Below are 26749 nucleotides of genomic sequence, written 5' to 3'. Positions count from 1 at the left end.
TCAACAGTAATACCCCGCTCCACCCAATGGCCAACAAATTCCAGTGCTGGACATTCCATGCCAAACAAATAGCAAGACAGGAACACAACCCCACCCATTAGCAGAGAGGCTGCCTAAAGTCATACTAAGTTCGCAGATGCTGCAAGACACACCACCGGACGCAGCGCTGCCCACCAGAAAGACAAGATACAGCCCCAAACACAAGAACACAGGCACCAGTCCCCTACACTGGGGAGCCTACACAAGCCACTGAATCAACCTCACCCACTGGGAGCAGACACCAAAAATAACAGGAACTACGAACCTACAACCTGTGAAAAGGAGACCCCCAAACACAGTAAGTTAAACAAAATGAGAAGACAGAGAAATATGCAGCAGATGAAGGAGTAAGGTAAAAAAAACACCAGACCAAACAAATGAAGAGGAAATAGGCAGTCTACCTGGAAAAGAATTCAGAGTAATGATAGTAAACATGATCCAAAATGTTGGAAATAGAATGGAGAAAATACAAGAAATATTTAACAAAGACCTAGAGGCAGTAAAGAGCAAACAATGATGAACAACAAAATAAATTATATTAAAAATTCTCTAGAAGGAATCAATAGCAGATTAACTGAGGCAGAATGGATAAGTGACCTGGAAGATAAAATAGTGGAAAAAACTGCCACAGAGCAGTATAAAGAAAAAAAAGAATTAACAGAATTGAGGACAGTCTCAGAGACCTCTGGGACAACATTAAATGCACAACATTCGGATTATAGGGGTTCCAGAAGAAGAAGAGAAAAAGAAAGGGCTTGAGAAAATATTTGACGAGACTATAGTTGAAAACTTCCCTAACATGTGAAAGGAAATAGTCAATCAAGTCCAGGAAACACAGAGTCCCAAACAGGTTAAATCCAAGGGGAAACACACCAAGACTCATATTAATTAAACTATCAAAAATTAAAAACAAAGAAAAAATATTAAAAGCAGCAAGGAAAAAACAGCAAGTAACATACAAGGAAACCCCATACGGTTAACAGCTAATCTTTCAGCAGAAACTCTGCAAGCCAGAAGGGAGTGGCAGGACATATTTAAAGTGATGAAAGGGGAAAACATACAACCAAGATGACTCTACCCAGCAAGGATCTCATTCAGATTCGACGGAGAAATTAAAATCTTTACAGCCAAGCAAAAACTAAGAGAATTCAGCACCACAAAACCAGCTTTACAACAAATGCTAAAGGAACTTCTCTAGGCAAGAAAGACAAGAGAAAGAAAAGACCTACAGTAACAAACCCAAAACAATTAAGAAAACGGTAATAGGAACATATCAATAATTACCTTAAATGTAAATGGATTAAATGCTCCAAGCAAAAGACCCAGATGGCTGAATGGATAAAAAAACAAGACCCATATATATGCTGTCTACAAGAGACCCATTTCAGACCTAGGGACACATGTAGACTAAAAGTGAGGGGATGGAAAAAGATATTCCATGCAAATGGAAATCAAAAGAAAGCTGGAGTAGCAATACTCATATCAGACAAAGCAGACTTTAAAAAAACGAGTATTACGAGAGACAAAGAAGGACATTACAAAAAGATCAAGGGATCAATCCAAGAAGATATAACAATTGTAAATATTTATGCACCCAGTATAGGTGCACTTCAATACATAAGGCAAATGCTACCAGCCGTAAAAGGGGAAATTGAAAGTAACACAATAATAGTAAGGGGCTTTAACACCCCACTTTCTCCAATGGACAGATCATCCAAAATGAAAATAAATAAGGAAACACAAGCTTTAAATGACACATTAAACAAGATGGACTTCATTGATATTTATAGGACATTCCATCCAAAAACAACAGAATACACTTTTCTCAAGTGCTCTTGGAACATTCTCCAGCATAGATCATATCTTGGACCACAGATCAAGCCCTGGTAATTTAGGAGATTTGAAATCATATCAAGTGTCTTTTCCGACCACAACAGTATGAGACTAGGTAACAATTACAGGGAAAAAAACTGTAAAAAATACAAACACAATGGAGGCTATACAATACACTACTAAATAACCAAGAGATCACTAAAGAAATCAAAGAGGAACTCAACAAACATCTAGAAACAAACAACAATGAAAACACAACAGCCCAAAACCTATGGGATGCAGTGAAAGCAGTTCTAAGAGGGAAGTTTATAGCAATATAATCCTACCTCAAAAAACAAGAAAAATCTCAAGTAAACAACCTAAACTTATACCTAAAGCAATTAGAGAAGGAAGAACAACAAAAAATCCAAAGTTAGCAGAAGGAAAGAAATTATTAAAATCAGAACAGAAATAAATGAAAAAGAAATCAATAGCAAAGATCATAAAACTAAAAGCTGATTCTTTGAGAAGATAAACAAAATTGTTAAACCATTAGCCAGAGTCATCAAGGAAAAACGGGAGAAGACTTAAATCAATAGAATTAGACATGAAAAAGAACTAACAACTGACACTGCAGAAATACAAAAGATCATGAGAGATTACTACAAGCAACTATATACCAATAAAATGGACAACCTGGAAGAAATGAACAAATTCTTAGAAAAGTACAAACTTCCAACTGAACCAGGAAGAAATAGAAAATATGAATAGACCAACTACAAGTACTGAAATTGAAACTGTGATTAAAAATCTTCCAACAAAGAAAAGCCCAAGACCAGATGGCTTCACAGGTGAATTCTATCAAACATTTAGGGAACAGCTAACACCTATCCTCAAACTCCTCCAAAACATAGCAGAGAGAGGAACTCTCATTCTACAAGGCCACCATTACCCTGATACCAAAACCAGAAAAAGATGTCACAAAAAACAAAAACTACAGGCCAATATCACTGATGAACATAGATGAGATGCACAAATCCTCAACAAAATACTAGGAAACAGAATCTAACAGCACATTAAAAGGATCATACACCATGATCAAGTAGGGTTTATATCAGGAATGTAAGGATTCTTCAGTATATGCAAATCAGTCAATGTGATACACCATATTAACAAATTGAGGGATAAAAACCATATGATAATCTCAAAAGACACAGAAAAGCTTTCGACAAAATTCAACACCCATTTATGATAAAAACCCTCCAGAAAGTAGGCATAGAGGGAAATTCCTCAACATAATAAAGGCCATATATGACAAACCCACAGCCAACATCATTCTCAATGGTGAAAAACTGAAACTATTTCCTCTAAGATCAGGAACAAGACAAGGTTGTTCTCTCTCACCACTATTACTCAACATAGTTTTGGAAGTTTTAGCCACAGCAATCAGAGAAGAAAAATTCCAAATCGGAAATGAGGAAGTAAAGCTGTCACTATTTTCAGATGGCATGATACTATACATAGAGAATCCTAAAGATGCTACCAGAAAACTACCAGAGCTAATCAATGAATTCAGTAAAGTATCAGGATACAAAATTAATGCACAGAAATCTCTGACATTCCGATACACTAATGATGAAAAATCTGAAAGAGGAATTAAACACTCCCATTTACCATTGCAACATAAACAATAAAATACCTAGGGATAAACCTACCTAAGGAGACAAAAGACGTGTATGTAGAAAACTATGACGATGAAAGAAACTAAAGATGATACAAACAGATGGAAAGGTATACCATGTTCCTGGATTGGAAGAATCAACATTGTGAAAATGACTGTAGTACCCAAAGCAATCTACAGATTCGTTGCTGTCCCTATCAAACTACCATTGGCATTTTTCTTAGATCTAGAACAAAAAAATTCACAATTTGTTTGGAAAGACAAAAGGCCCCGAATAGCCAAAGCAATCTTGAGAGAGAAAAAACAGAGCTGAGGAATTAGTCTCCCAGACTTCAGACTATACTACAAAGCTACAGTGTTCAAGACAGTATGGTACTGGCACAAAAACATAAATATAGATTAATGGAACAGGATAGAAAGCCCAGAGATAAACCCACGCACATATGGTCACCGTATTTTTGATAAAGGAGGCAAGAATACACAATGGAGAAAATGCAGCCTCTTCAATAAATGGTGCTGCAAAAACTGGACAGCTTTTTACATGTAAAAGAATGAAATTAGAACACTCCCTAACACCATACACAAAAATAAACTCAAAATGGATTAAGGACCTAAATGTAAGGCCAGACACTATAAAACTCTTAGAGGAAAACATAGGCAGAACACTCTATGACATAAATCACAGCAAGATCCTTTTTGACCCACCTCCTAGAGAAATGGAAATAAAAATAAAAAAGTGGGACCTAATGAAACTTCAAAGCTTTTGCATAACAAAGGAAACCATAAACAAGACGAAAAGACAACCCTCAGAATGGGAGAAAATGTTTGCAAATGAAGCAACTGACAAAGGATTAATCTCCAAAATTTACAGGCAGCTCTTGCAGCTCAATATCAAAAAAAGAAACAACCCAATCCAAAAATGGGCAGAAGACCTAAATATTTCTCCAAAGAAGATATACAGATTGCCAACAAACACATGAAAGGATGCTCAACATCACTAATCATTAGAGAAATGCAAATCAAAACTACCATGAGGTATCACCTCACACTGGTCCGAATGGCCATCATCAAAATATCTACAAACAATAAATGCTGGAGAGGGTGTGGAGAAAAGGGAACCCTCTTGCACTGTTGGAGGGAATGTAAATTGATACAGCCACTATGGAGAACAGTATGGAGGCTCCTTAAAAAGCTAAAAATATAACTACCATATGACCCAGCAATCCCACTACTAGGCATATACCCTGAGAAAACCATAATTCAAAAAGAGTCATGTACCATAATGTTCATTGCAGCTCTATTTACAATAGCCAGGACATGGAAGCAACCTAAGTGTCCATCGACGGATGGATAAAGAAGATGTGGCACATATATACAATGGAATATTATTCAGCGATAAAATGAAACGAAACTGAGTTTTTTGTAGTGATGTGGATGGACCTAGAGTCTGTCATACAGAGTGAAGTAAGTCAGAAAGAGAAAAACAAAATCTGTAGGGTAACACATATATATGGAATCTAAAAAAATAAATAAATAAAGGTTCTGAAGAACCTAGGGGCAGGACAGGAATAAAGACGGAGACACAGAGAATGGACTTGAGGATACGGGAAGAGGGAAGTGTAAGCTGGGACGAAGTTAGAGAGTTGCCTGGACATATATACACTACCAGATGTAAAATAGATAGCTAGTGGGAAGCAGCCACATAGCACAAGGAGATCAGCCTGGTGCTTTGTGACTACCTCGAGGGGTAGGATAGGGAGAGAGACACACGAGCGAGGAGATATGGGAATATATCTATATGCATAGCTGAATAACCTTGTTATACAGCAGAAACTAACACACCATTTTAAAGCAATTATACTCCAATAAAGATGTTAAAAAAAATCGTACTTATTTTGTTTCTGGAAAATAAGGCATTTCTAATTGAGAACCTTGAATATGTGTTGTTATCATGCACTATTTTCAAGTGTTCTATGTTATTTTTATGTGTTTTGCTTTAAACATTTCAACATGCTACACATTTTAAGAGTAAAAAATATCCTGATAGGTAAACAAAATTCTCATCTTTGGGAATTTATTAAGAGTATAATAGAGGGCTTCCCTGGTCGTGCAGTGGTTGAGAGTCCGCCTGCCAATGCAGGGGACACGGGTTCATGCCCCGATCCGGGAAGATCCCACATGCCATGGAGCGGCTAGGCCCGTGAGCCATGGCCACTGAGCCTGCACATCCGGAGCCTGTGCTCCGCAACGGGAGAGGCCACAACAGTGAGAGGCCCGCGTACCGCAAAGAAAAAAAAAAAAAAAAAAAAAGAGTATAATAGAAAAACAAAGACAATCCAATGTAGTTTTAGATTTCCAGTGGAATTTGAATTTCGGCTGGAAATGTCACTAACTGAATGGCCAAAATTTATAGTCACAGGTGTAGTAATATAGAAGGATTAAAGAAATGTGTAAAGAGACAGATATGAAACCTTCTGTGAGGGACAAAGAGGACGTATCACAATGTCAAATATAAAGTGAATTTCAGCATATAACTTCATTTCTTGCCACCTTATCCTTGTCATATCACAGCCACCAACCACCATCACTCAAACTGAACCATTCTCTATTTGATGTTATAACTGCTTCTATCAATCTATTCTTGGAAAGAATTCTCATTTAACCCCTCTCCTCTTGCTAACTGCTTCTTTTCTACCATTACTCTTTCCTCTGAACATTTCTGAAGGAAATGAACTGTCTGTTATAAGAAAATATCTCATTCTTGGCACATATGTACAGCACATGCAGGGAAATTACTTTGAAACCAGATGCTATTCTTTCTCCCTTCTCTGTTGATGGTTTTGTGCATTTTTTATTTTAAATATCAGTGCCTATAAATTTCATATATTTTAAATTTTCCCCAGGGATTTTTAAACTTCTTAATTTGAAAAGTATTTTATGTGTAATATCTTCAAGGTAGTAAAAATCATTCAAATCAGAGTTGTTTATTTTTTGTACTGTAGTCTTATAAAAGAAATGTGTGAATGTTTATGAAAATTCATGAGATAATAATGTAGGTTTTTTTCGTAGTTAATTCTGCTTATCCTAAGTCATCTAATTTAACCATTACTGAAAACCTTATTAAATGTTTTTAAATAAACACTATGTCGTGAAGTTCTTTCAACAAGGCAATTCAGATGAAAAAGAAAATTAACATTTTGTTTTCTTTTTCAAAAATAAAGGATGTAATTTCAATTAGAAAAATAGTGTCACACTTAAAATTTATTTGGACTTTTTACTGAAGTTGATAAACGAAACAATTTCATTGAAGTTTCACACGATACTCAAATGTAACCAAATAATTGTAGTTTCTTTTTACTAAATAATTGAATTGCTTTTCTTACAGCCCTTCCATTCAAAATATGGTGATGAACTAACATAAACCATTTTTTAAGGATACATATCTAGTCTTTTAGATTTCTTGGCTCTTTCTTATTTCTTCTTTTCTAATGTGGCATCTGGAAATTGGGGAAGGGGCTTACACTATTTCATGTGCAGGAGAGGACCCTAAGGTTATCTGCAGGTCTCTGTATTATCCACCATGTCCTGTTGCTTCCACTAGGATATTCTTTTTCTGCTTTGTTGTTGACTGCCTAGCTGTCGAGATAGGATCCCTATCCTCCGTAGTGACTCAGTCCTACCTGGGTTCTCACTGGTTCTGTGTATATGCTGAGCTAGCTTCATGGGTGTGTGACCTGTGCAGTCATGCACAGCCCACACTCAGAAGGGCCTTACCCTTGGTTTAATGCTGCTGTCACCATATTGAAATTCTTTTAAAAATGTAGCAAGAGGTACCTCATTTTCATTTTGCACCTAGCCCCATGAATATGTTGCCAGTTTGGTGTATATGTTTGTGTTCTAGCAGTGACTCTCATTGTCTCTCAGTATGAGAAGGTTGCTCTAGGATCTCTGGTCACAGAACACAGCAGATTCTCCTTCAAGCTACCACTATATCTTATTCATGGGTAGCACCTTAAACGGCATTCTTTGTCCCTCTATGGGGACAAGGTGGTCTCTCTGGGTAATCTTCAAGCCAAAAGAGAATTGAGGTTGGCTCAGAAGGACCTAATTGGTTAGTCTCTCAGCCTACATGTGGAGTTGATGGTTTTCAGTGTTCCCTTCAACCTATCACCCAGGCCTCACACTTTGATACTACAGTCCATGTACATGATGCCAGGCAGTTGGATGATCAATTCCTCTACCTCTTTTCTTCTGCTCACAATTGTGCAGTTCTCAAAGAATAGGCTTTCTATACCTTCTGTATCATTTCTGTTTTTGTCTCTTTACTGCAGTGTGGAATTAACACTTTATGATGTAGTTGACTCTGCCTTCTTCTTAATATACTGGTGCTAAGGGAATTCAAATATAATTATCTTCTCTTAATAAGGGATACTTTTCAGAAATATCTGTGTTCTAAAAATTAAATATTTAAATGATTTTATTACTACTAGGTTAATTTTAGGTTTTAACACATATTGAGTTAACTGCATTGAAATACCCATACTACAAAATAACAAACAAAAATATCATTTTCTTCTCTTGTACATTTCAGTTAAAACAACCTCCTCTCTAGACCACTCTTCACAGATGGAGGTGTAGAGATGGGAGTGGTTGCTTTTGTTTTGTTTTATTATTTTTTATTTTTTATTTATTTTTGGCTGTGTCGGGTGTTAGTTGTGGTATGCAGGATCATCGTTGAGGCATGCAGGATCTTTCCTTGTGGCTCATAGACTCTTCGTTGTGGTGTGCGGGTTTCTCTCTAGTTGTGGCATGTGGGTTTTCTCTTCTCTAGTTGTGGCACACAGGCTCCAGGGCCTGTGGGCTCTGTAGTTGTGGCGTGCGGGTTCCAGAGCACATGGGCTCTAGTTTGTGGCACGCGGGCTCTAGTTGAAGCGCACAAATTCAGTAATTGTGGCACATGGGCTTAGTTGCCCTGAAGCATGTGGGATCTTAGTTCCCCGACCAGGGATTGAACCCGCGTCCCCTGCATTGTAAGGCGGATTCTTTACCACTGGACCACCAGGGAAGTCCCTAGGCAGTAGTTGCCTTTGAATTGTTGAAGTTGGAATACATAGAAATTGAAGAAGTTAGTGTTCACCTTTTCACTATTAAAATAGTAATTTGGAGCAAAATCCTTATTCTGAAAAGTAGTAGGCTAGAGAGAGGGTTGTTTTAACTGAAATGTACAAGAGAAGAAAATATTTTTGTTTGTTATTTTGTAGTATGGGTATTTCAATGCAGTTAACTCAATATGTGTTAAAACCTAATAAAATCATTTAAATATTTAAATTTTAGAACACAGATATCTGGAATATTAAGAGCTTACTTTTCCACTCTTAGCATAAAGGTTGTGTTACTTGGTGATATAAAATTTTCTTACAAAAGACACTAACATTAAATAAATTCTCACACATTAGCCAGTAAAAATAAAGTTTTCTTCTCCTCTCCTACTTTGAGAAGTGATTTTACAAAACAAGATTATTTTAATGTTCCACTTCTAACTGCATTTAGTTATTAGTAGTCAGATTGTTACGCTGCTCATGAACCATTAGGGTCCTCACATTAGACAAACATTCTATTGAAATGTGTCAGATCAATTGAAACATATACCTGGCAATAAAGGAGTTCCTAGATTTATCAGAATTAGAGCAAATCAAAGAGAGTCACAAATTCACATGAGAAAAGTTTATCCCATTTGAATTCACTTCTACTCGAATCTTTTAAATTGTTCATATTCAAGTCACTTGGAAGAAATGTTATTTTCCAGCTTGCCATAACTGATTTTCATAAGCATAATTCTCTAGAGATAAGAAATTAACTATTTTTAATATTTTATTAAAGATTATATTATATTCTTCTAAAGAGCTTCATTAGTATTATGTATGATATATATTAATATTTATAAATTTTCCATTAAATAAAATAGAAATTAAAATAAATCAAATGAGGAATATTTATTGTAAGATTTTAGATTGAATAAGTCTATTAACCTAAGATTGAATAAATCTGTTTGAAAGAGAAATAAAACAAAGATGCTTATTGAAAGATCTTCTTGAAAGATAAATAAAACAAAGATGCTGATCAATAGATCAGAAAGATAAAAAGCTTAAAATCAGTGGTTGAATATAAAGAGCATAGAATATTGTTAAAAATATTCCTGGAACACATTATAGCACACAATATGACACATTATATTTCTAATAATCAAATAAATTCACCAAGATGTGTTTATTGAGCTCATAACTATCAAAAAATGTAATTTTCTCTATTATTATATAAAATTGAGTTAATTTATACATACCTTGGTAACACCAAGATATTTTGACTTTCCACTACCGTCACCCCAACTCTACACTTTTCTTTACCCAATGAACTATTAAGTCTTGCAAAAATAAGTTAGAAAAGCTAATATCAAGCTACCAAACTTTAAAAAATTTTTACAATAGCTCTTTTTATTCCTTTTAATCCAATAATCTGAAATTACTATCAATACTAAAACTCTTATCATGTTCTCATGATACATTTAGATGTAACTCTAAATATCACAGATTTATCACTAGTGACTTTAATGTTCCCTTTTGTCTTTTCTTCTCTTGAGATTTTGTTCTTACTTACTTTCCTAAAGCAATTTTGTGTTTCCTACAGTTTATAGAAGCCCTACTATCTGAATCATTAGACATCTGAACTTGTCATCTTTGTTCTTCTCTAAAGAGGTACATATAATTCTTAGCTCAAAATACATTTTCCCTCAATTATCTATAAATGGTGTTCAAATGTCTTCTAGCTTCTACTGTTGAAAATGAAAAAGCTTATTAGTCTGCCTTTTCTAGGTAATTTGTTCTTGTTATATATACATGTATTCTTGTTATATACATATATATGTTCTTGTTATATTATATATATACACATATACTTACATTAGATTTTCTGTTTCTTCTTTTGATCCATAAATGTCACCATAATTCATCTGGGCATATGCCTTTTCTACTTAAAATGCCAGGAACTTAGAGATGCATTTCAATTCTAACACTGGAATATTTATTTAGCTAAAATACATTTTCTTCTATTAATTATTAAGATTTATTAGTCCAGCATCTGTTCATTTTATCAATTCTAAAATTTCTACTTGCACAGTAGGTCTCTAGGGTTTTTCCTTCAAATGCATTTCTTTTCAATTGTAGATTTTATTTCTTCATATCCTTGCTCCGTTGAGAGATATTTTATCTTTTTGACATCTGTAGCCTTAATTCACTTCTAAGAAATAACCATTTTGTTTTTATTGCTTATATTTAAAGTTTTAAATATGACATGATATGATTTTTCATTTCATAAAGTCATTTTATCTTGAAATAGTCTTCTCTCATATTTTAACCCAATTTCCTGGTTTCCACTTTAACTATATTAACTCTGATTACTAATGTCACAGTCTCAGACAGGCATTATCCTGACCACCTTGTCTACAAAAGCAATCCCTCTCTCCCAGAATCATGCTATCAATTATTTCTATATATTATTTTTATTAGTAGCACTTATACATATTTCTTACCATATTAAATATTTATTGGTTTGCTTTTTAAATTTTACCTAACAAAATATAAGCTACTTACAGCAGCGAGTTTTTCAGTCATGTTGGGAACCGTACCACTGGTCATTCAGGAAATGAATAGATAAGGTCCTCAAAACTTCTCATTATTTTTGTAATTACAATTATTTTGCTCCCCCCAATAAAGTGCAGGAAAAGCAAATATTGCCCATATACAAAGGGTAAGTTTTATTTCACTCAAAAAGAAAGTCTCCTTCCAATGTAAGGGTCCCATAAATTAGCTCCTCAAATATACTCATGAAGCCGATAGGCAATGCAATCCTCATCAACACACCGCTGAAGGGATTCAATACACATGTCAAAATTGTCATGTCACCTGATAAATGTGTGTCTTTTCCGCACTTGTTTCTGGGTTCCCTGGCTTCTCAGGCAATGATAACAACTCCTATAATAAATACTCTACAGAAATTGTTGACAAGCTTAAATTCCACTTCACCTAAAAGAGAATTCTTAATTTATTTGTTTAATCTTTTTAATTAAGGACTTGGGAAAGAGAGAAGGCTTCAGTCTTTTTTGGCCTCTCTTCTTATTGCTTTCTAAATCACGATATTTTATTAAAGAGCTCTTTTTTAAAAACATTTTAAAATACTTTGTATACTCATTGTTTTTAATTCAAAGAAATGTCACCAATAGTCAATACTTTAAATTTTATTTTAATAAAAATTTGAATATTACACCAGAAAAGTTTTTAAGACATCCAATGCAATGTCCTTATTATATAGATCAAGAAACTAAGGCTGGGAGAGGTTAAGAGACTATTTGCTAGCTCGTGACAGATGTGAACTTGTCAAACAGGACGTTTTGCACAGCTTGTGCTCTGCTTAATACACCAAGCTGAACCATAAAAAAATTTTACTGTAGATATATTGGCAATTAATATGGGAAGGTGTCTTTCTCTTAGAATTTTAAATCAATAATTTAAAAATACAATTAATTATATGGGTAATCTTACGGAAAATTTATTTTTAATACTTTTAGTTTTTGAAAATTTATTATATTAAAATCTTACCAAAGGAACGATGGCAATTATTCCAGAAAATATGCATGTGTATGTATGTCTGCATATGTGTGCATGCAAAATAGCACTGCAACCTCTTTGTCATTTATAACTTCTAGATTTTCCTAAACAGATAACTTGGCTCATCCTACTTTGTCACAATTCAGTTTAGTGAACGTATTTCATCCTTTTAATCCCTCATTTTAAGTCTAACTTCCTAGCTCCTTAATCATACTACTGAATTTTCTTAAAAGCCCTTTCCCTTTGTCAGCATCTTTATGACACTAAAGTGTCTCAGACTGAAGACAGCATAACAGGTGTGTGACCTTATCAACGTCTTTGTTTATTGCTTATTTTTCACCTGTCACAAAAATATAATGGAAATCTGATATGACAGGGAACTTTAAATGTATGGGATGGCATTGCTATATTTAAATGGAAGACCTTTGTTCCTCCATGGAATATGTAATTATAGCACATCTTTAAAATTATCATCCCATATACTATGACACAAATCTGTGACATTTCATATATTATTTAAATTTTTTTTGAGTTCGCAACAGCTGAGTGTTCTCAGTTAACAGTTAATGTCCAACTCTACAAATTTCAGTTCTGCAAGGTTACTATAAAAGGTTTCCTAGTGTAAAAACACAGCAATCTTCCATTTTGCATTTGAAAATAATTGATTCTTGAAAACCTGGGGCTTTTGTACAAAGAATAACTACTAGGTTTGCAAACAAAGTTTTCAAATGATATCTGGAACTAAATTATCAGCATTTACTAAACACTTGGGTGTTTGATAAAAGTAAGAAAAATAAATGACTTTTGTAATTCTTTCCAAAGTATGAAATTTGAGGGTTAACCAGAAGGTAACTTCAATGATCTTGCCAAAAAGGGAGAAAGTGTGAGAGAGAGAGAGAGAGAGAGAGAGAGAGAGAGAGAGGAAACATTAAAGAAGTTAGCTTTTCTCTCTGTTCTTTAAAGAAGGAAGAGGAGTGTTGCCCATGAAATGGGAGATCACTAAAGATGACGTTTCAGGAAACAGAAGCTTATCAACTACTTTTTCAACAGGTTATGCAAAAAAGCAGTTTGTGGCATACTTTGGTAAGAAGAGAGTGCCGGGAAACTCCTGGTGTGTAAGAAGAAGGACCCAAAGGTATGTAAGGGATGGTAAATGCAGCAGTAGGTGGTGCATTGACAAGCAGTCATTGGCCAGGATGGGAAATGTGCACACACACAGGGGAGGGTGCTATGACTGGCAAGGCAGTTAGGTACATTCTGGGGTGCCTTCTACCCCTTAGTAGTAGAATAGAACCCTAGATTCCTTGCCAGGCACTGCTTCTGGAAGCAGACTATAAGAGCTTCTTCTCATCATCCAATGATCCTTTCCCACTTCCCTCCAACAGCCTGCTTCAGTGGTCTCAAAGGGGTCAGGGACCTGCTTCCTTGTTGGGTTCTTCCTGACCTCTACCTGAAGGTAAATCACTGTAACCACTACAATGCCTTGGGCATGGTGGCCCTGCAAATATATCTCTGTAGGGCAGCCCAAGATCAATGGTTCTTTACAGGGAAACTTATGAGCCTGTGGCATCAGAAGAAATATCTCTCACAAACATACAAATATATACATGCATTTGTTAAATATGTACATTCTTTTAATCAGTTTTTATAAACCTTAGAAATTGCATTGTAGAGATGACTTTGTCAAAGTTAATCACAGATGCTTTATAATTTTCATTTTTATTTACCATTGTATTGCCTACCCTGGTCACACTTGTATAAACAAAATGGATAAGTATTCCTTAATTAATGTTTATTATATGTTGTCATTATGTGGAACATTTGATTAATTCTAATGGCATGTTTCAGTATTATAAAGCAGGGTTGTTAGTATTCTTTTTTTCTAGGTTTTGAAAATTAGTGTAACTCTTCATTTTTATCTGCCACTTATTCCTGAAGCTTGATGAATTAACTAGCTGACCTCTCAAGTTGCATTTTAATGTTAATAATGAATTATAGCTTGGCAAATGCTGTGTGCAATATGGTATCTGCACATTATGAACTAAATAATGATACTATAAATAATAATTTTAGAGTATGAATAGATTGTTTCTAAGATTTAAAGGAAATAAAATTGTACAATAATTTGTGGCTTTTTGTAGATCTACAGAATCAAAATTAAATTAAAAATTGAATATTAATTCAAGTCACAATATGCAATTTATTTCTATCTTCATATCCTAATTAGGACACTTTTGAATTTATTCTGCAAATATATTAACATACAGACTTGGAACAAAAGTCGCATTTAAATTATACGACAATAATGAGAAAGATTCCAAAAATATGCCTACATAAGTATCAGCAGACTATTATTTTTGACCTGGCTTACGTGAGTGTGAGGACTGGCAAATCCAAAATCTGTAGGGTAGACCAGAGCAGGCTAGAGACTCTCAGGCAGGAGCTGATATTAGAGGCAGATTTTCTTCTTCCTCGGGGAAACCCTGGTTTTGCTCTCAAGGCCTTCTATTAATTGAATGAGACCCACCCAGATAAAAGAGGATAATCTCCTTTACATATGGGCAATTGATTGTAGATGTTAACCACATCTACAAATTACCTTCATAGCAATACCTAGATTAGCATTTAATTGAAAGCCTGGATACTGTAGCCTACCCAAGTTGACAAACAGAACTTACCATCACTGTCCACCCTTTGTCACCTTGGCACCATACACATCTTTTTAAATCATACTTAAACTCCAAATAAAGACAGTAGCAAAGTCAAAGTTCACCTAACATGATACAGCAATTCTGATCCAACTGAAAACATTTTAACACTTTTCCCAAGAGAGGATTTAAAGTCCTTGGGTGATGTTCACTCTTACTGATATCCTGCAACTTAAAAATACTATCATTTAATTTAATTATTATTAATGAATGTTATGTTAGATTATAAGGGGATAAGAAAGGGAAGAATACAGAAATGCATGCTATATACACACAGATATATTCGTAATAAATATATTTATATTCATAAGGAAGAAATACTCTTTAATAATTACAGTCCTGGGCTTCCCTGGTGGCGCAGTGGTTGAGAGTCCGCCTACCGATGGATGGGACGCGGGTTCGTGCCCCGGTCCAGGAAGATCCCACATGCCGCGGAGCGGCTGGGCCTGTGAGCCATGGCCACTGGGCCTGCGCGTCCGGAGCCTGTGCTCCACAATGGGAGAGGCCGAAGCAGTGAGAGGCCCGCGTACCGCAAAAAAAAAAAAGAAAATTACAGTCCTCATTCTGCAACTGCTTAGTTACACACTGTAACTTGTATTTATAAGTACCTTCTTTCATTACCCATTCCATAGTCTCTTTGTCCAGAATGAGTACCTCAGCTGGTCATTGACCTTTGTGTGGTGCAGTAAACAAAACTTTTATTCCTCAAATGTATGGGTCATTTAAGTAGTCCTGCCTGAATCGGGTTGTTGTAATTCTCCATTTTCTTTAATGTCATAATTTATTGCCAGGGTTGGTAATTGAAGTGTGATCACCTGCATCACCTTAAGAAAATTGTGTCAAGACAAATTAAAATTTATCACCCAGAAATTTCATGATGTGCAATATATATACCTGAAATTTATTTTAAAAATATATAATGATAAATGTATGCTTATATGTAGAGGCATACCTCATTTTATTGCACTTTGTTTTATTGAGCTTTGCAAATAAGTGGTTTTTTTGCATAATGAAGGTTTGCATCAAGTGAGTCTATCGGTGCCATTTTTCCAATAAGCATTTGCTCACTTCATGTCTCTGTGTCACATTTGGTAATATTTGCAATATTTCAAAAATTTTCATTAGTATTATATTTGTTGTGGTGATCTGTGATCAGTGATCTTTGACGTTACTACTAAGACTCATTGAAGGCTCAGATGATGGTTAACATCTTTTAAGCAACAAATATTTTTATATTAAGGTATGTATATTGTTTTTTTAGACATAAATTGCACACTTAATAGACTACAGTATAGCATAAACAACTTTTATATGTACTGGGAAACCAAAAATTTTGTGTGACTTGCTTTATTGTGATATTCACTTTATTGTGGTAGTCTGGAATCAAATGTGCAGTATCTTCAAGGTATGTCTGTATATGATGTTTGGTTGTAGTAATGAATGTGTTGCCAAAACATAAAAACACAGCAAAATAGTTAAAAGTAAACTTGAATGCCCACCAAAAGGGAAAATACAAAATATATTTTATCACAATAAAAAGAAAAATTTAATGGCTTGTAATTCCACACCATATCTTTCATTGTTATCATCCACTCACCTCTTTTCATCCTGGTACCCATACTACATATACATATACATAAGCTTCTACTATACTAGAGTAGTTACTATTTTCACTACTCATCATCGTTTTGGTCTCTATACCTTCCCATACTAAACCATTATCATTATACCCATTTACTCTTTCTTAGTGAATTCATACTTATTTTTAAGATTGTATTGCATTGTGAAATCAAATATTGACAGATATGTACTGATTCTTTCACTTTGCAACATCCTTGTGTTATAGAATATTTCCTATTTTATGATAACTGGCATTTATCTCCAATACATTCTGTGCTTCTTTTGGAAATTAATGTTGTATATTTCAAAGTATGTACCACTAGCACAGCATCAGATACCTAGGAACTGCCCTGAATAATTACAAAATAAATGAATGCTTATAGATATGTGCAAAGTAATATGTGACTAGGACTGCACACATTTCTGCTAGTATTTAAATGTAAACAAATGCATTTTAAATGTACATAAAAGGGTATTAAAATATTAACAAAACATTTGATTTTCATAATACTAAGTTGCATTACCATTTTAGGTTAGTAAGTTTTGCTTAAGTCAGGAATATGTAATTAAATGATAAATAATATAATAGAGATTGAATAATTTGTAAACTATTTTTCTGGAGACATAAATAAACAGTAACTGAATTCCTAGAAGTCGTCACATAAAAAAAACATATAAACAGAAAGCATTTTTATCGTTTTACAGTGTCTCTGAATTAAAATGTTTTGAAATGACATTTATCCAGCCATTTTTCTGAATTATTCCGATTACATATTAAAACTTGTATAATTTTATCAATAATTTGGCTGCAGGATTAAATAAGTTGATTGTAATGTTGTTTTGTTGCCTTACAAATTTCATGGATTAGAGTTAAATCAATGAAATCTTAAAATAACTGCCAACATCAGTCTTGCAACTGTTTTATTACATGCTTACTAAGTTTCAGGAATGTATTAGACTATTCATATTAATTTATCTAATCTTATAACTTACAAGGTAGTTATTTTTGTTACTATTATTTTTTAGATGAACCAGTTGATTGTCACAGAAGTTTAGTGTCCTTAACTTCATATTACTGCTACTGCTCCAGCCAGGAATAGAACGCATGCGTGTAAAACTGCAGTCAGGTCTGTTTCCTGGATACCATATTTTGTTTGTGTTTTTGTTTACCCATAAAATGCACATACCTGCATCAAAATTTTGTGGAAAATAGTTTACTACTCAATATGTGGGTATTATATTATCATAACATTTTAGAAACAGAAAAGGCTACCACAGATTCTCACTTTAAAGAAATTAAGGTCCATAGATGAAGCTTGACAAGTTAGGTGGTGCAAGTTTCTGTACTAAAATATTCTTACGTTACTTGCAAGTCTTTACGGGGAAAACAAAACCAAAAACCTTAACATAATTAATGCTAATTTTATTAACCTATAATCCCTGAAAGTGGGGTTGTGCTGGTTATTTGCTTATTTCCTCATACACTGTGGATAGTCGCTGCTTGCTGCTTCAGTGTTCTATCTTACTTTCAGCTTTCCAACAAAAGTATAACCAATTCCCTGTATGCTAATCATTAAAAGGCAAACTAGACTTGAACCTATCCAGTACTGATCAGTGCTTGACCAGGAATATTTTATTTTTAAATCTAACCTAGTATTTTGTTTCTTCATGAAGACTTTTTTGTTAATGATACTTATTTATATTATATAGAGTAGTATTTTTAATATAAAAAGAGATACTTAGATTTTTCATCATTAAAATAAGATAAATAATAAAGTATGTAATCATATATCCACACTTGTATAGATCTCACTAAGCAATTAATCATGGTATTTTAAACATTTCTGTCCTGCCTCCATCAGTGCTGACATCCCAGACGGTAGCTAATCTTCACAGCTCCCTGTGTTCCTATGGTTGTTCTTGCTTTTCACTCCCTGTCGTAATGTCCTTTCTCTTGTGCTTGTTGACCCTTTGCAAACTTGAAGGGAGTTAGCCTGAGGCCTGAATATGAGGCTTCAACTTTGATATTCTGTTTTGCAGAACTACAAAGACATTTTGGTACCCTTTCTGGCAAAATGTCCATTTTTCCTTTAATTGTATATATTCCAGAATTGATCATAATTACTATAAGTATAGTGTACATATGATAGAAACAAGGACCTGTTTATTAATATATTTCCATCCTTGAAATTACTTAACATGGTATTTTATCTATTAATTGAATTCAATTGAATAATACAAATATAATAACTATAAAAATCTCCCTTTAAAGAAATACCATAGAAACCAATACGGCCTGTATTGCCAACAATACCTGCATCCAAAATGCAGAAAATGCATTTTCTAGTAAACATGGGAATAAAAAGAAATCAACTAATTAAGACCAATTTATAAGTAAATGATAATGAGATTTTTAGCTAAATTCTTAATTCAGTTTACTCACCTTTCTGTAAATGCTACAAGAAATTGAAAGTCACAAAATACACTGCTAAATAAAAATTGGGGGCTTTCTTTTAACATTGAATAACTTCAGTAGACAATTTTATAACCATAAAAGTGCTTTGTTTTTGCAAAATAAACAGTACAAGAAACCCTTACACAAAATAGCATAAGAGAATATTATTTAAAATTTAAGCAAAATAATATATAACTACGTTTTTACCAGTAAATATTGATTTTAGCTTTAGGAATCATAGTTTTAGCTGAAGTGTTTGACTCTTTTTTTTTTTTTTTTTTGCGGTACATGGGCCTCTCACTGTTGTGGCCTCTCCCGTTGCGGAGCACAGCTCCGGACGCGCAGGCTCAGCGGCCATGGCTCACGGGCCTAGCCACTTCGCGGCATGTGGGATCTTCCCGGACCGGGGCACGAACCCGTGTCCTCTGCATTGGCAGGTGGACTCTCAACCACTGCGCCACCAGGGAAGCCCTGACTCTTTTTTTGGACCGCTGTATTTTCTTTTTGTCCAGATGGGTGTCATCTAGCACCACTTACTTCTAATTTGTTACAATGATGTTTTTAAATTTCTTAGAATATGCAATATTTAGAAAATGCTTTTCCTCTCAGATAAAGACTAAATTTTGCCATAAGGATCTCAACTTCAAAAATATACTTAATTTACTATTTTTCTCTTTTTCTCTATAACTAGTTTTTCCCCACAATTTTTTCCTGAGGGAATGTTTATTAAGCATCTAGTTCATTCAACAGATATTGGTACTTACTGATCAGATACAGCCTAGGCACTAATATTTCAGTGACAAATTAAAAAGGGTCTACTCCCATGTTTGGCTTACAGAATTTGGGGACCTAAATATTAAACAAATGAATGTGCAGTTAAACATGTAATTTTAATTGTGATGAATACTATAAAGATCACATGTAAAAAGTCCCACTGCAGAACATTTGCTTACTTCTGTGTCACATTTCAGGATCGAAGAACAATGCTTAGCACAGCATACATAGTCAATTAATATTTTTAAACAAATAATTTTTAAAAAGCAATGTGCTCTTTGATTTCTAAAGAGTACAAAACCTAATCTCTTTTATTAGAGAACACACAGTCCAACTATGGAAACAAGACGTATATGCAAAATTAAAGAACAGTTAGGGATATAACATATCAGAACAATAGGAAAATGTGCACATAAGATATTTCCCAGAAATCAGTTCCACACGAATTATTCTTCTGAAGGTAATTCCTCTGGCATTTATAAGATGAAGAGCTCTGTTCAAGTTGAAGGGCTGAGGAATTGCTTGATCCAAAAATTAGGGTATTTGTGTTGGAAGTTGATGACAGAGAATTATTTATTAAAAGGGAAAGGACATTACTGTGGCCATTTAGAACTGGTGAAATACAGGAAGGCAAAAGTAAGGATAAATTGAGCAGATAGAGTCAAACTATAAAAGTAAGAGGAGTAAAAGGGTAATTTTTCATTTTGTTGCTCCTGGTTGAAGCAAGATTTTCTAATAAATTAGAAATAGCCATAGAATAAGAAAATTAATCATTTTTACATAGCAGTCAACACTTTCCTGTCAAAGCATAGTTATTATTGTGAACTGAAATGTTTGGACCTCTTTCCAAATTCCTACCTTGAAATCTTAACCCCCATTTTGATGGTATTAGGAGGTGATGTCTTTGGGAGGTGTAGAGCTCACATAAGTGGGATCAATGCCCTTATAAAAGAGACTCCAAAGAACTCTCTCGTCTTTTCCACCCTGAAGACACAGTGATATCAGACTAAATTTAGGAAGCAGATTTCTTCTATTAAGACAAGCTATTAAACAAGCATCAAAAAATGAAAATAATTTATTAGAGAAGGATCATACCTCTTGCATTTGTATATATTGTATAAGGTGGTAGCAAACAGTAAACTAAACAGCTACACTTATGAAAATAGAATTTATGAAGGCCCTATACTTTAAAGTATCAATAGAGATAGAAGACTGAAAAGCACTGAAAATAATCTATCAACTACAACTAAAGACTATTGGGGAACAATGGACAATATAAAAGAGATTAAATAAACAATGAACAACTAGGAAGATGGCAGAAGATTTCCAAACCAGAGTTGTTTATAGAACAGTTATAGACTGTTTTTAAGTGTTGATAATGTGAGAATTACAATATTATCATATCTTCTATGTAATTGTACATAGATTATTTTGTAAATCCTCAACCTCAATGAAAAACAGTGATTTTACAAAGTTCCAAATTAAAAAAAAAAACAAAAAGCATAAACTATTATAAAGAAGATATAACAGGTGAATCAAATAACGTTTCAAAAAACTTCCTAGTTAAACAATGTACACAGCAACATTTTACAATGTGATCCTTAAAGAGGAAGATTATACACTGCAGAGAAAAGCTGCATTTTGGTATAGAGACACACAAGTTTATCCTAGGTATGTCATCCTGGAAACGTCTTTATTTTTTTGAACCTCAGTGTCCTCAAATTAGACATTTTTAAAATTAATGACTAATCAGAGTATCGTATTCAATAGTATATTGTATCTTGGCATATAGTGTATACTGATATTGAAGTATTGTACAGTGGGTACAAAAGCCAAGTAAAAGAGGATAAATAGCAAATAGTGTTGGAAAGAAACAGAACCTACTTTAGTTTTTGAGTTTAGACTCATTCTTACACAAGATTAATACCACTTTCAAAAAGAGAATTGTGATTTTTGTCATTCTAGGCCACTGCTTCTTAGAGTCAAACTTGATTTTTAATACATCCTGTTCAACTTTTGTAGAAAAAGTTCGATAGATAGATAGATATAGATAAAACACTAAGTTTAGCCTCATTTCTAGGCCCAAGTTCAAACCCAGATGTTCTTCCTATCAGATAACACTTGTCAATCATTCTAACCTAGCATTGATCTTTTACGCTGCCCAGGTCATGGCTTAACATGTTTTCAAATTTTTAACTTTATTCAATTTTTATAGTATAGTTTTAATTTTCAGAGTTACTACTGAATCTCAGGGGAAAAATAAATATGCATTATTAGTGACGTTCAGATTTTCAAAAACGTTTTCAAGGCCATGATCGTTAATGACTGTATAATCATTATAATTTTATAGACATAATATCTACCTATTGTTAAACTACCCTCTACAGGATTACATTTAAAATCATAAACAGCAAAAGAAAATATTTTTCAGTCTTCTTCAATAATTAATTTTTGTTCCTAAGAATTTGCTGTACTAAAATAATTTTGCTTGTGTTTACACACTTCCGGATTTGAATCATACATTATTCATGTAGGCCTTAAGGGAAAACTGTTCCATTAAAATAAAAATGAAGTCCGTAAAATCTAATTAGAAAATAATTACCAAGAATGCAAAGAAGTAAGAAGTATTTCAGACTTTTAAAAATGTTTCTTCTGTATAAGTCTTCCATTTGGTTATGACTGTTTATATTGAATTGAGGGATTAATATTTAATGTGGATTTAGTACATCTAATAAAATTCTGGAATCAATTTCTTCTCTTAGATGAGGCTGACTCCAGTTGCATTCACTTGGGAGTGTGCCCTCACGCATATTCCACTGGGGAAACAGAAACAAGTCCATCAGAGAGAATCTTTATCAATTCTTCTTTGTAAAAACTCATATATTTTGATAATAAACTAGAGAAGCATTTTAATTTTGACAAGCTAAATTCATCTCCATTGCAAAGGAGAATTTATTTCAGTTTGTACATGAGGATGACATTACGAAAAACCAATTATACAAAATAAGAATACAAATAAAAGACAATATTATGTCAACTTATGAAACACCTAAAGCAGCAAATTCAGAAGCATGGCAATGCCAAAATTTTTGAACATTTTAAAAAACTATCTTACATTGAGCGAAAATGTGAAAAATAAGTTTGACTGTTTTCAGATTTTTTTAATGTGAAAAGAATGTATGAGTAGTTCACAATTTATTCAGAGTTTGTGATTGCCTCACATAAGGTCACAATAAATGTATAAACATTGTAGAGGAAAAGCTGACTTTGTATGGCCTTTCCTTTCCTATTGTGCACAGTAGAGGGTAGAGGTGGTGGAGAAAGAGCTCTCTCTTTTCCTCTTCATATATGGCCACTAATCGTGTCATGAGGGCCCCAACCGCATGACCAGATTTAACCCTAATGACCTCCCAAAGACCCCAGCTTGAAATACCATCACACTGGAGGTTAGGGCTTCAATATAAGAATTTTGGGGGGACACAAACATTCAATCTATAACAAGACATCAAAAGATTGGGCTAAAAGATATATGGCAAGTATTCCTATATTCTAAAATGGAATACTAGGTACCCTTTAGGGATTTAAGAAATAAGTGGTTGAACTTTTTATTTATTTATTTTAAGTACTGTTTTCATAATTACTTCTATCCTCAGTCTATCTTCCTATTGAGGGTATAAAACAGTTGATGTTAACGAGGAAAGAAAAAAGTACACTTGAAAAGAAAAATTAGATGTTCCCTGTCTTTTTCCTTCTTCTGCTTATGAGTGGACAGATAGGACATCTCTCATCATGCTGACAAATATCCCTGGAGTTTGGGAACAGTAAATAATGTTCAACTCCTGTCTGGGTAGCCTGAGGTTTTCATATCTTCCTAAGATGGCAAAATAGGGAGAAAGGAAAGACTTCATTGGAAGCTAGCTACACTTGTATAATTTTGGATTGTTTCTCATATACCAGATGTGTGCCTTGCAAAGAGGGAGCCAGGCTGATGACATTTAAAGTGCTGCTTCAGACGATTGTCTGGAAGAGACAGAAGCAAACCTCTGGATGTCCAGGTACTGAGAAAATCATAAACACTCAGCCTAAGAAAATACATTGCTTTGGTCAAGAAAATGGAATTTCAATATTCTCTGAGCAGTCAAGTTTCAAGTTAAGAAACTTAAAATGTACCCTAGTATACAGTTATCTTTGGCCAGATTCCAAGCCCTTAGGGAGCCAAAATTAAATCATTATACAACCAGGTGAGTAAAAATGTTTCTGCCCTTTAAACTTTCTTTTCTAACCTCCGCTTTCACTGTTTCCCCAGGGAGGTCATGCTTCACGCTTAATAAGCAAGGGAGAAAAATAAAAGACCAAAGTAAGAAAAGAGGAAAAGTCTCCCAAACATCTATTTCCTATTTAGATCTCCAGCTGGAAATAGGCCCAAGTCAGTTAAAAAGAAAATCTTTAAACAAAATTTAGTTTCACTATTACACAGGATAATTTAATTATTGATGACATAAATCTTTTGTGAGGCTGAAAGTAACTGAGGAATTTTTGTTGTTGTATTGAGAAACCACAAAAGTAATGAAAAATTCCTTGAATTTTATCAGAAGAAGGGAAATAATTAGCCTCTCAGAATGGGTTTATTCAAGAAGCATGACAAAACATAATGTTTTCTCTTGTATCCTGTGGAGTCCCACTCTGTCTAAATCTTGACTCAGCATAAAATGAAGAATATGGCACAGTAATTCTGATACACTAAGACCTAAATATTGTATAATTATAATTCATCTTAACAACAAGTAGTGGTATCTGGGACACGTTAATAATTTGAATGAAAAAAAATTCTCTTAATTTCTCATATTATTCTCTCTCTCCCAGGAGCTTAGACCTCAGTACTGAACTTAGCTGAAGGCTTTCCACAAACTGAAGGCTTTCCACAAAATTTTAAGAAATTCCGTATATATTAACTAGTTTAGTCTTCACAACAATGGGTGTATGTGAAGAAACAGAAACAAGGGAAATTAAGTGGGATGGCAAAAATTAGAGTGATGAGTATCAGAGCCAGGATTTGAGCAATGGACATGTCGAATTTCATAACTTTATCTTAAATACCATGCTTTATTGTTTAATTTGTGATATCAGGTGGTCTGGAGTGGTTGAACAACAAATTCCCAAGGATGAAATGTTTATGTCCATTTATGGAAATCATTCTTTCAGCCTCCTTAAATTCATCATGCAATTTGAATTCAGCTGAACCATGTTAGGAAAATCTCTTAACAAACTCATCAGCAGTTCCTGATACTTCAGTTGTTGATCATCCTCAGAAAAATACTATATTTTTCAAATTCTCAGTGCCCTCACACTTTTGTTTGTTGATCTGACATAGGTTCAAGTATTTAGTTAGATTATCTATCAAAATAATTTTTTGTCAATTGCCTTATAGTTTTAAAAATTATATAATCATTGAGATAGCAAGTTATTCATTACTTAAAAGATGAAATATTAAAGTGTTACTAAGAATTATCTCTTACATCTGAAAAATTTCAAGAAATATATTTTTAATTGAATTCTTGACTGGCTGGCATTATTAATACTCTTGATTTGTGTTTGAATTTGTCTGATGTGTTGTCAGCATCTTCAAAGATAGTGTTTATTTATGAAATATTCCATATACATCTGTGATAGATTGTGATAGTTAGATTAACGCTCACCGAAGATGTGCACATCGTAATCCCTGGTGTTATGCCTTCAAATATGTTAGCATCACACAGGAAAAGGAAATTAAAGCTGCAGATGGAATTAAACTTCTAACCAGCTAACCTTAAAATAGAGAATTGTGCTGAGGGTAAGTGGCTCCAGAAATCCAAAAGCCGAGGGAATATTTTAAAGGACAGTATGCTTTGCCCATGTTATATCAATAGCATTGCAGTGACGAGTCTCCAAAGATAAGGGCCTCCCCAAAAGTGAAAAATAAAAAAGAAAGATAAAAGAAGTTGTAAAAATAATAACAACTAAAAGTTTCCCCCACCTTATACCGTCTTTGGGACTTTATACTGTCCCAAAGAAAATGGCACTTTATACTATCTTTGGGACCTAGAAACAAGGAAGCCACTCATCTAGGTAAGAAGTAGCTAGTCCCCTGAAAGGAAATTTCTCTCATCCCATTCTGGAGGGAAACTATCAAATAGCAAATTGGGGTTGAGTTAAACTGAAAGAAAAAGCCAAACTGACCACCCACATTTTCCAGATAATAGGTAGCTGCCATCAATAGACCTTAGCAGAAGGAAAAAGAGGGGAAGGCTTAGCTACTTGTGAAGACTGGAACATGCAGATTTTAATCTCTATACAGAGACCATATTGCAACTGAAAGTTTCTTTAATGATGTTATTATTCAGAATACTCATGGAACTTGCTGAGTTTTCAACCAGAAATTTACTACCAGGGAGGAGAAGGATAAATTTACTACAAATATAGTTAGAGGATGACAATTGAAAACAGTTTGCATTATGATTAAATAAAAAGTTATGTCTATTCTACATATTTGATATAGTTAAGTAAAATGTATATTAACAGGTAAAAAATAGTTTAAAAATGGAATATTTCTTGGAGACTACCCCGCCTTGAATGCCTATATCTCTTATTCCACAAGATTAACTAGTATTCTGGATTTTGTTTTCAGCTTTTTCTCCCATTTTGTAATAGTGTTAGGTATATATTAATTATTGAACAACTACAATATAGAAAGAGCCATCAGTATTAAACATTTCTGGGTTCATTGTATTCATATTTTCGTACTTTGAAATGCAGATATTTTAATAAGCTTTTATTTTAAAATCAATGAATGGAAAAGAATATTACGAAAAGAATGTCTCTATGTGTAAAACTCTGCTTTGCTGTACAGCAGAGATTGGCACAGCATTGTAAATCAACTCAACTTCAGTAAAAAAGAAATAAAATAAAAGGAATAAAATAAATGAATATATTTAGTGTTGTAATGTTATTAAATGTGTATTAC

This window comes from Phocoena sinus, chromosome 18 (assembly GCF_008692025.1).
Source record: "Phocoena sinus isolate mPhoSin1 chromosome 18, mPhoSin1.pri, whole genome shotgun sequence".
NCBI classification, from domain to species: Eukaryota; Metazoa; Chordata; class Mammalia; order Artiodactyla; family Phocoenidae; genus Phocoena; species Phocoena sinus.
This window is presented reverse-complemented; position numbering follows the sequence as displayed.